The sequence below is a fragment of the Aplidium turbinatum genome, chromosome 7, assembly GCF_918807975.1.
Source record: "Aplidium turbinatum chromosome 7, kaAplTurb1.1, whole genome shotgun sequence".
Taxonomy (NCBI): Eukaryota; Metazoa; Chordata; class Ascidiacea; order Aplousobranchia; family Polyclinidae; genus Aplidium; species Aplidium turbinatum.
Genome location: NC_137478.1, coordinates 9,280,736 through 9,295,596, shown reverse-complemented (window position 1 = coordinate 9,295,596; position 14,861 = coordinate 9,280,736). Strand labels below are relative to the sequence as shown.

At 38.6% G+C, this 14,861-nt stretch overlaps 1 protein-coding gene across 1 annotated transcript in view; it reads right to left on the bottom strand.

The window, feature by feature from the left end:
* LOC145774686 (guanine nucleotide-binding protein G(s) subunit alpha-like) overlaps positions 1 to 6,844 on the bottom strand; it is a 42,399-nt gene extending 35,555 nt beyond the window's left edge. The window contains exon 1 of the mRNA XM_082585982.1: positions 6,596 to 6,844. The gene's annotated coding sequence lies outside the window, so the exon portion shown is untranslated. The remainder of the gene's footprint in view (positions 1 to 6,595) is intronic.
* Positions 6,845 to 14,861: the final 8,017 nt, after the last annotated feature.

Genomic DNA, 14,861 nt, shown 5'->3' with positions numbered 1-14,861 from the left:
CCCTACAATGACCAGGACCTCATCCAAGTAACGTCGGACGTAGCGCCTCTTCAAGGCGCTGATAACCCCCTGGTCCATTGGCTGTATAACCGATGTTGTATTAGGGGGCAGATAAAGGACCCTTATCTTGCCGTCAGCGCTTACAAGCTTCTCTTCACTAGGGTGCGCTGGGGCATTGTCGAGTATTAGAATCGCTCGTACATCAGGAGAAATCTTCAGCACTTCTTGATATTTCCGAGTTGCAGGCACAAAATGCGAGAAAAACCAATCAGTGAATATTGCAGAGTTAAACCAAGCTTTCTTAGAGTTGTAGTAAACTACTGGCAGGTCACGCTCGACGTTTAATCCCTTAAATGCCCGTGGTTTCTTCGATTTGCCCACCACGGCTAGCTTCAGTCGGTGAGTACTGGTGGCATTGGACCCGACCAGGACCAACAGCCTTTCCTTGCTTGTCTTCTTCCCCTTGGTCTTCTCCTCACCCTGACGGACTTGAGAATTCTTTGGGAGAGAACGCCAAAAAATTCCCGTCTCGTCTGCGTTATATACTTGAGATAGGGTGAGGCCTGCGTCACTAATCAGCTTTGTTAATTTTTCGCGAAAGGGGGCCACACTTGCCGTATCTGCATCACCAGCTTCGCCATGCAGAACCTCGTTAAATAATCCGTGGCGATTCCGGAATCGCCAAAGCCACCCATCACTGCCCTTAAAATTGGTTAAGCCAAGACTGGTAGCAAGTTTAGCAGCAGCTGCGATTAACTCTGTCCCACGCACATTCACTCCACTGGACCGTTGTTGAACGTACCACTTCATAACTGCTGCGTCCAAAAATTGTTCCTTACCCATCTTCATATGTTTTCTGTTGCTCACTTTACAACCCTTGGAAGACGCCGCATCAACACAATAAGACGTACGGTAGCGTATTTCAACAGCTTGTCCTTGCTCTTCTTAATGTCTGAGACTGTTTGTTTTTTGACACCATACTGATCGCAAACACTCGCAACGCTGGCCCCTTTTTCAAGCTTTTTGATCAGTTCTAGTTTCTGCATCACCGACAAGTTCACACGTTTACGTTTTTCATTTGGCTTAGACATAATGCACCGTACTAAACACAGGCAGGTTCTAACTGATTCTAAGGTGCACCGAATGAAGGCTCTTGCTAACAGAGTACAGTACAGAGTACGCTGATAGATCACAATACGTATTGTGACGTTGTGAGAGACAGCTTTCTAATCTGGTGAATTTCAAAACAATAAAAACCGTTCTTTTGGTACATTCTTTTACTCATAGATCTGCGCATATTGAGTCCGTTAAATCCGAAGTCCGTTAAATCGAAGTCCGTTAAATCGAGGGTTGACTGTATATTATAAGTACAGTACTTTAGCAAGAAACAACATATACACTATACAGGGTCAATGGGTCATCAATAATTAACGTTACAAGAGATCCAATTCAAAAACTGACAAAGGAGGTGAACATGGCCTATGGAACCATGTTCACAGTTCTCGAGGATTTGAAGATGAGCCCATTCAAACACATGAAGAAACAGTTGGGTCATTCCAGCCCAACTCAACCAACATTAATAAAAGTTCCATGGGCACCGTCTCAGATTTTGCTCAAAATTGCACCAAATGTACCTCTAAGGGAGCAATGAAAAATCCCTAGTTTCAGATGAAAATTCCAAGCAGCTTAGATTTTACGGCCGTTTAAACTTTAAGGGCCTCATCCCTTTTTCGTAACAGTGGACCGCCGCGTTCATTTTCAATGGTTTTTGAAGGCACATATCTTCATTTCTGTGCATGCAATATGCCTGAAAATTGGTATTATGGGTATTTCTGGGCTGCTCTTTCAGAATCTTTTGTCATAACTGGACTAGGATGTGTTGATAAAAAGTTACAGGCATCTCAAAACTGGATTTTTGTTGGTCAAAATGTAAATTTTTCACATTTTGACCATCAGCTGTGAGTCCCCCTCTTGGCCAACATCACCAAATTTGTGTAATTTAGGCAATAAGCATTGTGTAGAAGCAATAGAAGCAAAATGTCTTGATACAAACATGAAATAATGGTTTTAAAGGCTACTGAAAATGGTCACCACTTAAAAAATACCCCTCGGGGCCCCCTTTCCGGGGAGGTAGATAACCATGTAGATGGTACCCCAGAGTAATGAAACTTTCACCACTTAAAGATACATGTCTTGGCTATGCCTGATATAAATTAGAAGATCTCAACTCAACTCCTTATATTACTCAGCTATTGAAAAGAAGCAGTTTTCCTGTACTCGGCCTGTACATTTTTAGGGTCATTTCATATCAAAACAGCCAATATGAAGATATCTTGTATATGGTACCTCTCAGATTTTGCTGAAAAGTTGTCATATTATGCTTTAGGCTACCAAACAAAAGAATCCTAAGATTTAGATCAATTTGAATTTCGGGCGTTACCCTCATTTTTGACTTGGGGGGGGGGGGGGGGGTAGCGAATAGCAACTTTAGCCATTTTCAGAGCCCTATAACTTTTATTGTAATTGTAGTAGAAGACTAAAAATTGCTGTGCTAGTTCATCATAAACTATACTACACAATTAAATAGTAGAAAACAACATCTCTTGATGCATAAGTGTTAGGTGGGTCATCAAAATCCTACTTTTTTGCCTCGTTTAAGTGTATTTTTCAATTTTCAAATGCTTGTACTACCCAAACCAATCAAAATATTTCTCTAAAACCTAATTATTTGTAATATTGGGAAACTTTTCTTCTGCCAACTTGAATTTGAGAGTTGTGGTGCCATTAACAGAAATGTTTTTGGGGTTTGAAAACCCTATCAGGCAGAAATAGCCCTTTTTTACCCCTATGTTTAGAGCCCCAAATGACCACATGGGCATTTTATAGTCATACTGAAAGTTATACCAGACAAACACATACATTTATACTTTCATTTCATGAAATAAAATCTTTGATTATCAAACTCCTTCACTATAAATTTTATGTCTTTAAAATGTAACATTTTGGTAATTTTTGGCAAATAATCTGAAGTCCGTAATGTAGGTCAGAGAAAATTCAACAATAATTTATCATGAAGACAGTGAAAATAATTAGGTACTATGCTTACTGATCATAAACATTGGAATGCTGACATTGTTTACCATTAAATTATGTTCAAAATGATGCTTTCACCCCTTCTCACCCATGAAAAAGTACCCACCTGCTATCAGTAAACTATGATGTGGAGATAAAATTTAGATAAAAAAGCATCATTTTGAACATATATATATTAATGGTAAACAGTGTCAGCATTCCAATGTTTATGATCAGTAAGCACAGTACCTAATTATTTTCACTGTCTTCATGATAAATTATTGTTGAATTTTCTCTGACCTACATTACGGACTTGAGATTATTTGCCAAAAATTACCAAAATGTTACATTTTAAAGACATAAAATTTATAGTGAAGAAGTTTGATAACCAAAGATTTTATTTCATGAAATAAAAGTTTTAAAAATCCAGTTTTGAGATGCCTGTAACTTTTTATCAACACATCCTAGTCCAATTATAACAGCAGATTCTGAAAGAGCAGCCCAGAAATACCCATAATACCAATTTTCAGGCATATTGCATGCATAGAAATGAAGATATATGTGCCTTCAAAAACCATTGAAAATGAACGCGGCGGTCCACTGTTACGAAAAAGGGATGAGGCCCTTAAAGTTTAAACGACCGTAAAATCTAAGCTGCTTGGAATTTTCATCTGAAACTTGGGGATTTTTCATTGCTCCCATAGGGGTACATTTGGTGTAATTTTGAGCAAAATCTGAGACGATACCCATGGAAGCACTGGTTGAGTTGGTCTGGAATGACCCAGTTGCTAAATGCCAATACCATTCAGGCCTCGAAATTCGTTTTTGTTGACGGCGGACAAACGTGTCCGGTCTGAGCAGCTATCTCGGCGGACAAATTAAGTCTTACGGCGGACACACCAGTTTTAACGTCGATCGTCATACTTAATCCCTTTATCTTGATAAGTCTTCGCCATTTGAGAACCATAGCTACGGTTTAGGCTTTTTAAAATTTCAGCGAAGTCACTCTGAAAGGCTTTCATCAGACCAACGACGTGCGCTTGACGCCGTGTAGCTACTAAATATGATGATGATGATAATATGATGATTGTTAAAAATTTAAATTCTATGGACTTTTTGTGTCTGATGCAAATAAATAATAAAAAAATAATCCGCCGCATAACTGATTAACTTCCACCGAACGAGGTCGTGTGGCTTCTTGCGTCACAATGCTCTGGGCACGAGTCGGAAAACTTCTACACTAACGCGTAACGCTACTATTTTCTGCTGTGCAAAGCTTCACTAGGCTTTTTTCTTTAGGTTTATTTTTGCGTGTTATGTGAGCGAAAATGACGAAAAGAATAAACAAAACATTAGAAAAAGCACAATTATTTTTTCCCCTCTCCGTGATGCGGTCGCCTCTCCAAAATAGTATCAGTATTCCACGAGACCACGGCAGGCTCGGAGTTATAATCAGCGCAGTCAAGGCCATTCAAACATATGCGCATGATTAGAGCTTCAATAACATCGATCTTCAAAGACGTGCGCCAATCTCCACGAGATCACTGCTTGTCGTTAAGATACGTGATACCGAGATCTATTCCGTGTCTTTTCTCCAGACCGGCTAGTTGAGGGAAAAGCGTAAATGCGAGCTCTTCTTTAGCGATAAAATTCGCGATTTCAAACAACCTCTTAATTTTGATTTTTTTTTTGTCACTCATATTGTCGATGGCCTTGATGACCGGAAATTGATGGCTTGAGGTAAACGATGTGTTGTGATCTTTGACAGAGCTAATCCTTACATTCGTTGTTCCTTTAATATATGCGTCTATCACCACTAAAATTCCTAGTAGTAGGTTCATCGCCCTCATTCTCACTTTCAGAAATTTCCCTGGGCCTCTTCTTTCTTACTGTAATACCAAAACTTAAGTTTTGCGGCATCTTGCTGTAGTAGCCTATAGGCTACTCTTATAATCTAACTTTGTAACCAACCTTGCATTATCAATATTACTCGGAGATCAAAGCCAGACATTGTGACATAAGACTTGAACTAAGTTGCGCGTGATTAGTGTAGAAGTACCGGTACTCCCATCAATTCTTAGCTAAGAATTCACCTCTGTTACGCTGATTCAATGTCATCAATCGTTGAACCAACGTAAAATTCGAAAGTCTTTCTGCTTGAATGGAAGGTAAGAGATACAGTATTAACTTTTTCTACATGCGCGCTTGGAATGCGATAATTTCGCATTCCCAGCGCAAATTATATTCTTGCAACAGTTGTTCGTGCTATGCAATGACGATTTGTATCGCCAGTTTCTGCGATATTTCTCGGCGGACAAATATGACCGATCTAGAGGGTACTTCCCGCGGACATCACATGCTGTGACGGCGGACATGTCCGCCGTGTCCGCCGTGAATTTCGAGGCCTGCCATTTAAGAAACGTCTCTGCAGAGCCAGAATTCTCCTCTCACGCATTGAAGGGGGAGTCACGCTGCCAAACCGTGTGTTCAGCGATAAGAAGAAATTTGATGCCCAGCATCATTTTATCAGTCAGAATGATGGTGTTTGTTTGATCAAGAGATGGTGAAGTGGAACCCCGGGACGGGTAGTCACTCAGAGACAAGGGGCGGCAGAGGCATCAGTGACGGTGTGGGCCACAGTCAACAAATCAGGATAGAGTTTATTGATTTTTGTAGAGCAAAAAGTAAAACTGAACCAAGAAAACTACCGAAATGATATTCTTGAGGGTTCATTGTTGCCTTGGGCAAAGAAACACTTCAAAAAACGTAATTGGTCATTCCAACAAGACTGTCCCTTCACAATGGAGCTAAGAGAACGCTTCATTTCCAAGGAAAATTGGCCTCCTTCATCCCCAGACCTGAACTCCCTAGACTTTGGCATCTGATCTTACCTGGAGAACAAGGTTTTGACTAAAGTCTAAACACCACCAAAGAAAACTTCAATTTGAAAAAGCCAATTACCCCCACCCCCCTATACTTAAGAACATTTTTGCAAGATAGGTTCAAAACCACATGTGCCTGATACAACCAGAATAATTAAAGCTGCGGATAAAGGTAACATGTCATATGGGTAATGTATTTGTTCCTTTGTAAACATTTTGCAAATTTTTCTGCATACTGTACTTTGTTTTGATTCCTATTATTCTACATAGCCTTAGTTGTGTAATCACTTATAAATCAGAGCATCACACTATTCAATTAAACCAAATGAGATATGCAAAAAGAAAAACTTTAGCAAATGGGTTAAATTGTACCATTTTGCAATAATTTTAGGTGTTGTTTTACAAGCTGCTTCAGTGTCTGCTTGCCTAAAGTTGTCTGTTCCAGTGCTACAGCAAACTGATATTTTGTCAGTTGGGTGGCAATAACCCAGATTACAAAACTACTGTATCATATATTTACTTTCACAAAGTAGCTAGCCTATACAGTATGAACAAGTCAGAGAGTATCTACTGGAAAAACTAGTTTAAAATTAGAGCAATTTTCTGGAATTTTTACTTTAACTAACCTACATGATACTCACCTAAATCCTGTCAGAGGCACAAAAGTTCTTAGCCCCATGAACAGAAATCCACACAAAAAGTAAAGCAATCCACGTCACAAATATGCTTCAGTGACAATATTCCAAAATGATATCTGAAGTTTTTTTGCTTTTTTTTTATTCTAACAAATCACAATTCTAAAATTAAACCAATCAACAACATAGATGTGTTGATCATCATTCCCATACAAAATTTAATGTTTAACAGTACCTCTGTTGTAACTTCCTAGCCACAATACCCTGGCAATAATCAAAGAAATTACATAAATATACGATTAAAATTACAAAACAATGACAACATCGATGACTCTTCACTATCAGTATCAAAGTATAAAGCAATTGTTAACACACCAATTATGTTTAAAAAAAATTCCCAAATTGAAGTATTTTTTCAATTACCCAACCCTCAAATCTGATGAACACATGATATCACTCAGAGTTGAGTTGACTCCGACTCTACTCCTACTCCACGAAACTGAACTCCCTTCCGACTACAAAAGAATTTCATCATTTTAGATTCCAAATCCGGGTCTGCTACTATTCGGCGAGTCCGATTCGACTAGTCCGATTCGGCGAGTTCCCTATTCGGCGAGAGCCCTTTTCGGCGAGTGCCCTATTTGGCAAGGTTTTGAAATTTTTGAAAGGAAATTATCGGGTACCATAGCCTAATTATAATTGCCGTTTTTACATCGTTTTAACGTCGCTAAACGTTGAAATCGTGCAGAAAGGAATAAAAAGAAAATGTTTGAACTATTAAATTAAAATTCGTCATGTCAGTTCGGTTGTTTTTATTTCTGACCATCATATGAAAAACAATACACGTCAACATAGCAAAGGTAGAAGTGACAAAACGCGAACGTTAAAACGTGCTTGAATTCGTCATGTCAGTTCAGTTGTTTTTCTTTCTGATCATGATATCAAAAACAATACGTCAACATAGCAAAGGTGTAGAAAAAGGTAGAAGCGACAAAACGCGAACGTTAAAACGTGCTTGTGACCGAAGTAAGTTATTGAGTTGAAAGAAATTTGGCACGGTCGCAACACTTTCAGAAAAATTTAAGATATGAAGGAAAAATAAAACAAAGAAAATGTTACAAAAAAATAATAAAATAGATCATGTTTATGTCTATTAGTTAGTACTTTTGAATAGTTAAAATGATTAGTTTGGACCAACAAATGTGTGGCCTACAGCTTGGATTGAAAGGAAATTATCGGGTACCGTAGCCTAGTTATCCCGACCAGCAAAAAATTGTTCCAAGAACCCAGTTAGCCTAACAGTTCATTTTTACATTGTAGTAACAGAATGAAAAGGCTAAACAAATGTGTGGCCTATCGTGTTAACGTCGCTAAACGTTGAAATCGTGTAGAAAAGGGAGCTTTTGCTGACTAGGATACTTTGAAACTGAGAAACATTCACAGAAGCCCTACGATTTGTTCCAAGAACCCATTTAGCATAACATTTCATTTGTACATTGATTCAACGTCTGAATACATTATCTTAAAAATGCAACGTATCGTAGGATTCGTAGTAGTTTGGATCAACACATTTGTTGATCCAAACTAATCATTTTAACCATAGGCGCCTAAGCCGTGGGGGCCAGGCCCCCACGCATATTTCCGCGTGGGAGCAACTTTTTATGCGGCATTGATACATAAAACAATAGATGAACTAGCGATCAGCAGCAGGAAAACATTTTTAAATACAAACCGCAACAGCTTCGCAGTAAATAATCACTAGAACGAGTAGCGATGCTACAATCCCACCCCAGACAACAAAATCTGTCATGTTTACGTTGATTTAACGTCTGCAGACGTTGAATCAATGTAAAAATGACAGATTTTGCTGCCTGTGACATAGCAAAAATCTACCATTTTGCGTCGATTTAATGTCATCAGATGTTGAATGCACCCAAAAACAACATAATTTGCTACGTTGACGCAGCGTGCGTTTAACTTAATGCGCTTGCAAACAGCCTCCTGTCGCTTTCGAAAGTCGAAACCTATGCAGAGAATTGTCGCGGCAGTGAATCGGTTGCTGTGAAAATGAACTTGAAGTCTCGGCCCGAGGCATTGGCGTAATTTTTTTTTTTAATTTAACAAAATTAGGGGTGCTCTTAGTTATCTTATGAAAATTGTCAATATAGGCTAATCAATTGAAAACCTGACCGATGAAAAATGTTAAAACAAATGACTCAATCTAATAGTAAATTCAACCATGTTTAGCCTACGTCATGAAACGTCGAATCAACATAAAAGAAGATAATTTTGTCGTATGTGTAATCGAATAGACTGCAGCGGTATGTCAAACGATCAGATAGAAATGAAAACAAGTATTACATGCGAGGAGAAAGTGATCTTACATTGAATATTGAAATATATTCGACTTTAATTTGTTCACGTCTGCCTTATAATGCGGCTTGCTATAAATTAATCACATCCAAATTTGTTTCTGCGGGTTGTTGTCTTGGAAACAAACTCCGTGACAAGTTCTTCCATGTTTAATTTCTCCGCCAATTCGCGATGACTACCTATAACGGCCAAATTGTTCAGTCGTTGTTGCGTTTGAGTTCTGCGAAGGTAGGTCTTCAAGCGTCATAATAACGAAAAGGAACGTTCGGCTTCACAGGAAGAAGTCGGCATAACAATGTAAGTTACCAAAGCTGCATATATATTAGTGTTGGGCGATATATCGAATTTTCGATACGATATCTTTTCAATATCGATATTTATTTCAATTTCGTTCGATATTTTAACTATTACAGCCCTAACTCGTAACTGCAAACCCCTACAAAAACGTTGCCGTGGCCAAACGGAAAAAGTTGAAATTGCCTCGGCAATTGCTGTGAACGTTCATAACGAAAAAAATTGTACCAAAACATGTAAAACAAGAAGCGAAAAATATACTAGAGTAGTCCATCACGACCGCACTGTTTGATTTGTTGTGATGTAATAATACCAAAAGTAGCGAACAACGCGATACGCACGCTGTTACGGTAATTCACGTTGAATAACTCGCGGAGAGGCAAAGTAAGTTAATTTTGGGTTGATTCAACGTTCGAGTCAGCACAAATCGATTTAATTTTCCCAACGGGTTATATTGCGTAACAACAATGCCCAATAAGAAATTTACGTTTGTTTTACATTAATTCGACGTCTAGCGATGTTGAATTATCATAAAATAACGTTAATTGCTCAACCAGGTACGGTAACAAATTAATAGCTCCCTGCGAGAAGATTGCCTCGATTTACGTTTACACTAACACAATTTCGTCACAATTGGGATACGCGAGCAACATAAAGTCTGTTTGATAGAGCTAGCGGTCAGAATCGGAATCATCAGATGCTGTATCGGAGGATGAGGTTGTCGCGTCATCACTGGAATCGGACACATCAAAAGGCTCATCGCTTGGCTGTAAATCTACACTGTCATTGCCGTTCGCAATGAAGCCTCCACGTTTTGCGGCTTTCGTGCTTTGATACCCATCCACACGCCTCTTTCGCAGAGCTCCATCAGGGTATTGACTAAGGAGCAAATCTATCGCTGTGGCATAACAACTGGGAGGAATGTCTAACCCTAACCTTACAAGGGCTCGTGTGGCCCCATCATTTTTTTGCCGACGCTAATACGCCATTCATGCATCTGCGTCGGCAATCACCTCGGCAATTGCCGACACTACTTTCGAAGATTGAGAACTCTTTTCTTAATTAGAACAAAAATATCGAAAAGTATTGAAATATCGAGTATTTTTTCAAATATCGTATCGTTTTGTTTTTTTCAATATCGCCCAACACTAATATATATTTGGCATTATATCGACCATTGACGGCTGTGCAATGAATTTCTGACGTAGCGTATTCACTGTCACAACATCACCGTCACGTTAGCAACAAGCGAACCACTGTTTGCGTTCACGCAGCAAATCCTTGCGTTCCCAGTCACCATCATAAAATTTGCTAACAGAAGGAACAGTAGCAGCTTCCATCATCGTTTAGTCTCAACCAGTTATATTGAGAAAACCATTTTTTTTGCGCATTTGAATCTGTGTATTTATATGCAAAACAGGGCCCAGGGGTGCTCTCGCATTTATGTTGTTACCTCAGATTTTCATTTTGGGGTGCTCAAGCACCCTTCGCACCCCTGAAATGACGCCTATGGCCCGAGGTTACCACTACGGTGGATAAAAAAAAACGAATTTTTGAGTTCAGCTTAGTGTTTGGGCTATCTTTTACATTGGTACTTGAAAAAACATTTTTTGACCCCGTTTGACCCCTATCCAAGAGCGCTCTAGTGGCCGCCAAGGCAAAATTCCTTAAATTAGCCATAATACTTTTTCTAGTGGGTGCAGGCTAATGATTTTGGTGTCTAACCCCACTAAATCAAGTCTTAGGAAGTCACTTCTGCAGTCTAAAATGATGCATGGGCAGCCAAAATTGCATAATGACATTTTTGCTCTAAAAAAGGCATTTTATGGGAAAGAAGTGGCATTTTTAGATATTTTGGGCAGTTTTATGGATGAAATACTAAAAAAAGTGTAACCTAGGTAAAACACACGAGGATGTGACCATTTATGTGCAAACTGGCCTCTAGTCCAATGAGGTGATTGAGGTGATATGAGGTCCAATAGACTACAGAAGCATACGATAGTGCAGCTGCATGCCGCATATATATTTATTTGATAGTGTAAACTTAACTATTGCATTTATTACAGCTTTAGATATTGTTTATTTCAATGTTTGTAAGTATCTGATCACACTTAACTTAATTGAGTTTATATAATGTTTAATAGAGGCAAAACTTGCATTTGGCTTCTGAATAAGCATCCCATTGAACACATCCTGGGTAGTGTGCACTCAACCCCCTTGTTTTTTACTTTTTTTTGTACTATTGACTTGTAGATTTGTGAGATTGTTCCACTAGCCAAGAATCTTTGCTGGTCCAAAAATTAGTAGAATTGGGGCACGTTTATGTGGGCCACCATCCCATTCAAATTTTTAGGTTTGCCATTAAGTAAATATTGAATTACCGGTATTTTCACGCTTCTCAACAGAATTTGTATGTTTCAACAAAATAATATGCATAAAACTTTTGCCTGTTTGACTATCTATCGTACAGGGAATTGAAAGAACATGCTTGTCTATACGAGTTGTCTGTGAATTCACATTTTTCACGCGTTGGAATACGGTAGCTAAAAATACAACTCCAGTGAGCGGAAGTGGTCTAAAATTCTAATTTCACACTCGAAATAGATCAAATACCATAGAAAGTTACCAATATAGGCTAGTAAGTTTGCTACATGAAAGCTTGGTATTGAATCTGTATGTATACAGTAACTGTAAACTTTTACTAACACATTTTGTCACAGAAGGCAATGTGATCGACTAGTCTAATCTGTGCAAGAGGATATTAGTTTTTTTCCTTTCTCAAATTAGGTGTGTCTTTTCTGATAGCTTCCACTATTTGAAGAGCTTGTTTCCAAAACCGCTTACATCCACTTTCGGTGATTTCGAGAAAACCACGAAAAACGTTTATGACAGTTTCGCTTGGTAAATGTAATGCGCTTTTGATTTCTAACGATGTATAACTACCTACTGAATTGAGCCATGACGTTTGTCCAGATCTAAGGAATATTAGAAGGCTTAGAATCGCCTTTTTATAAAATTAGAAATGTGGATATAAGCGGTTTTGGAAATAAACTGGAGAATAAAAATTGCCAGAATGACAGAAACCAATTTTTGAAACCATTTTTCCAAGCTGACCACCACTAATTCATCACCACAATCCAAATTCACTTTAAACAAAGCAAAAAAACACAGTTATAAAGCTCAAGTAGGCTACTAAGCAGTCTGAGCACCGTTGGTAGCTGCAACAATAGGCTGCAAGCCTATAACAGTGCTTATCAGTGTTGCCAGATAGTAGATGCTTCAAAATACCAAACACATTTTAAATTTTGCCAAACTGACCAGAGACTGACTGTCAACTCACCAAAAATGTTTGCCAAAGTTCTGTCAACTCAAAATTTACTGCCAAACAACGTAAAATTCTGCCAAATCTCGAATTTGGTAGTGAAATTTGCCAAATGGTAACACTGCTGCTTATTACGAAACCATGACGAAAACGGTTTAACAATCAGCGATATGTCACGTCATACAATGGCTTAATATGATTGGTTAATTGTGGATACAAGTGGTTTTGGAAACAAAGTGTGATGGCGCGTAAGCGGTTTTGGAAGAAAACGCAATTTTTAGTGTCGAATTTGAAGCAGAAAGAGAAGGTTTTGGAAAAAAAGGAATGGATAGTAGGTACCTATGGTAATACTCTACCTAATGACACTCTAAACTCAATTTTGGTAAAAGTGGCGCCTAAGCGGTTTTGGAACTGAGCTCTTCATTTGTAAAGTGTTTTGATAGTGTTCCTCGTTTCTGGCACAATGTAGGTGATCGGTGCTCAGTTTAACTCCATGTTCAGCCACATTGTAAACAGCTTTCTGGTACGACTCTGATTCAGACCATTTCTCTACTGATAAAGGAAGAAAATCATCATTTATCTCTAAAACAGAGAAAAAGAACCGAGTGTCCTTTGTGATAAAATCTGTCAGTTTTGATTCCAGATTGATTTCTGATGGAAAACGTGGTCCGTAGCTGGCCAGTGCCAAACCGATCTGCTGGTGTAAAAACAGGATCTGTAGGTTTTACATGTATAAGTTCATCAGCCATCTGATGTTTACCTCTTCCTGAACTTCAGAGCTGAACAGTGCCAGTCCAGTGGTACCATCTCAGCAGAGAGATACCAAAATTGACGTTTGAAGCTACGTTCAGCAGCATCTGATATCAACTTATGCACTGCTCCATATCTGAGAATGTTCTTGTACATAGTCAAACGGTTCCAAGGAGCATCTACAGCAACACTACACCGAAACCAATATATACAGTAGACGAGGGAAATAAAATTCATGAGATCTTTCAGTTTAGCCACTTGTGAACCTGATGTGATAGTTCCCTTAGGTAACTTAGCTATTTGATTTTCCAGTAGCACCAATTAATAGGAATGAATCAATTTGGCCATCCATCTGGCCTTGTGTGTGGCCCCAGAACGGTAGAATTTCACATTTTGTAGACCAGGACTGATATAAGCAATGTACATTGCACAAGTTCATAAGTTATTTATAGTCGCCTCAAATGAACTTGTATTTGCTTTGTGCAAGTTGAACAACGTCATCTTTGAGGTTCTGAATGAGATCGTGTGTTGTTACTGGAAAGCTGTTGATATCCAGTGTACTTAGCAGTTAGCCACTGTGGAATAGAACCTCAGTTATTGCGGAGTCTCATGAAGATGCTCATTTCTGGTTATTTTAAAACCTCTAGCTTCAAATCTTCAAAGATACATGACACAACGATTTCACCAAAGTGATGTAAACAACCTGACCAGAGAAGTTCCTTATCTTAAGAGCTACAGTAGAAGCAGTTTTTGCGTTTCTTTTTTTAGAGTGTTTTTGTCGTTTTTCTGCACTAAGAATCCTACTTTCTTTACTTCTGACTCGTGCGAATAAAATAGAGTCAAATCCGGCGATTGTGGCTGTCCTGTCTGTCATCATTCCTTTTAAGAATGATATGTCTGCAGGTTTTGATATAAGCTCCTCAACAAAACACTAACATACTGATTTCGCCTGAACCCGTTGTCATGCATTTTGTGTCCATTACTGTAATGCTATGGATAATTGGATGCACAAATTAAAGGCAACATTTTTGCAATTAACTTCATACGGTAATTGTTTGCTTTTATATGTTTGCTTCAGTGTATTAACATCAATACCTTTAGAAGCATTATGAATTTGTTTTTCTTTGCCCTTTTTAAAAAAAAACAATAAATTTCCAACTTTTTCAAGCATTTTTGCTGAATAAAGGCTCTGATGTCATTTTGCTAGTCCATAGATGATTTTAGACTGCAGAAATGACTTCCTAAGACTTGATTTAGTGGGGATAGACACCAAAACCACTAGCCTGCACGCACTAGAAAAAAAATTATAGTCAATTTAAGGAATTTTGCCTCGGCGGTCACTAGAGAGCTCTTGGATAGGGGTCAAACGGGGTCAAAAAATGTTTTTTCAAGTACCAATGTAAAAGATAGCCCAAACTGCATCTTTTGGCAGATGCACTAACTAAGCTGAACCTAAAAATTCGTTTTTTTTGATCCACCCTAGTTACCACTAACCAACGTAACAAGGGCTGGTACAAACCGCACTGCCCACAG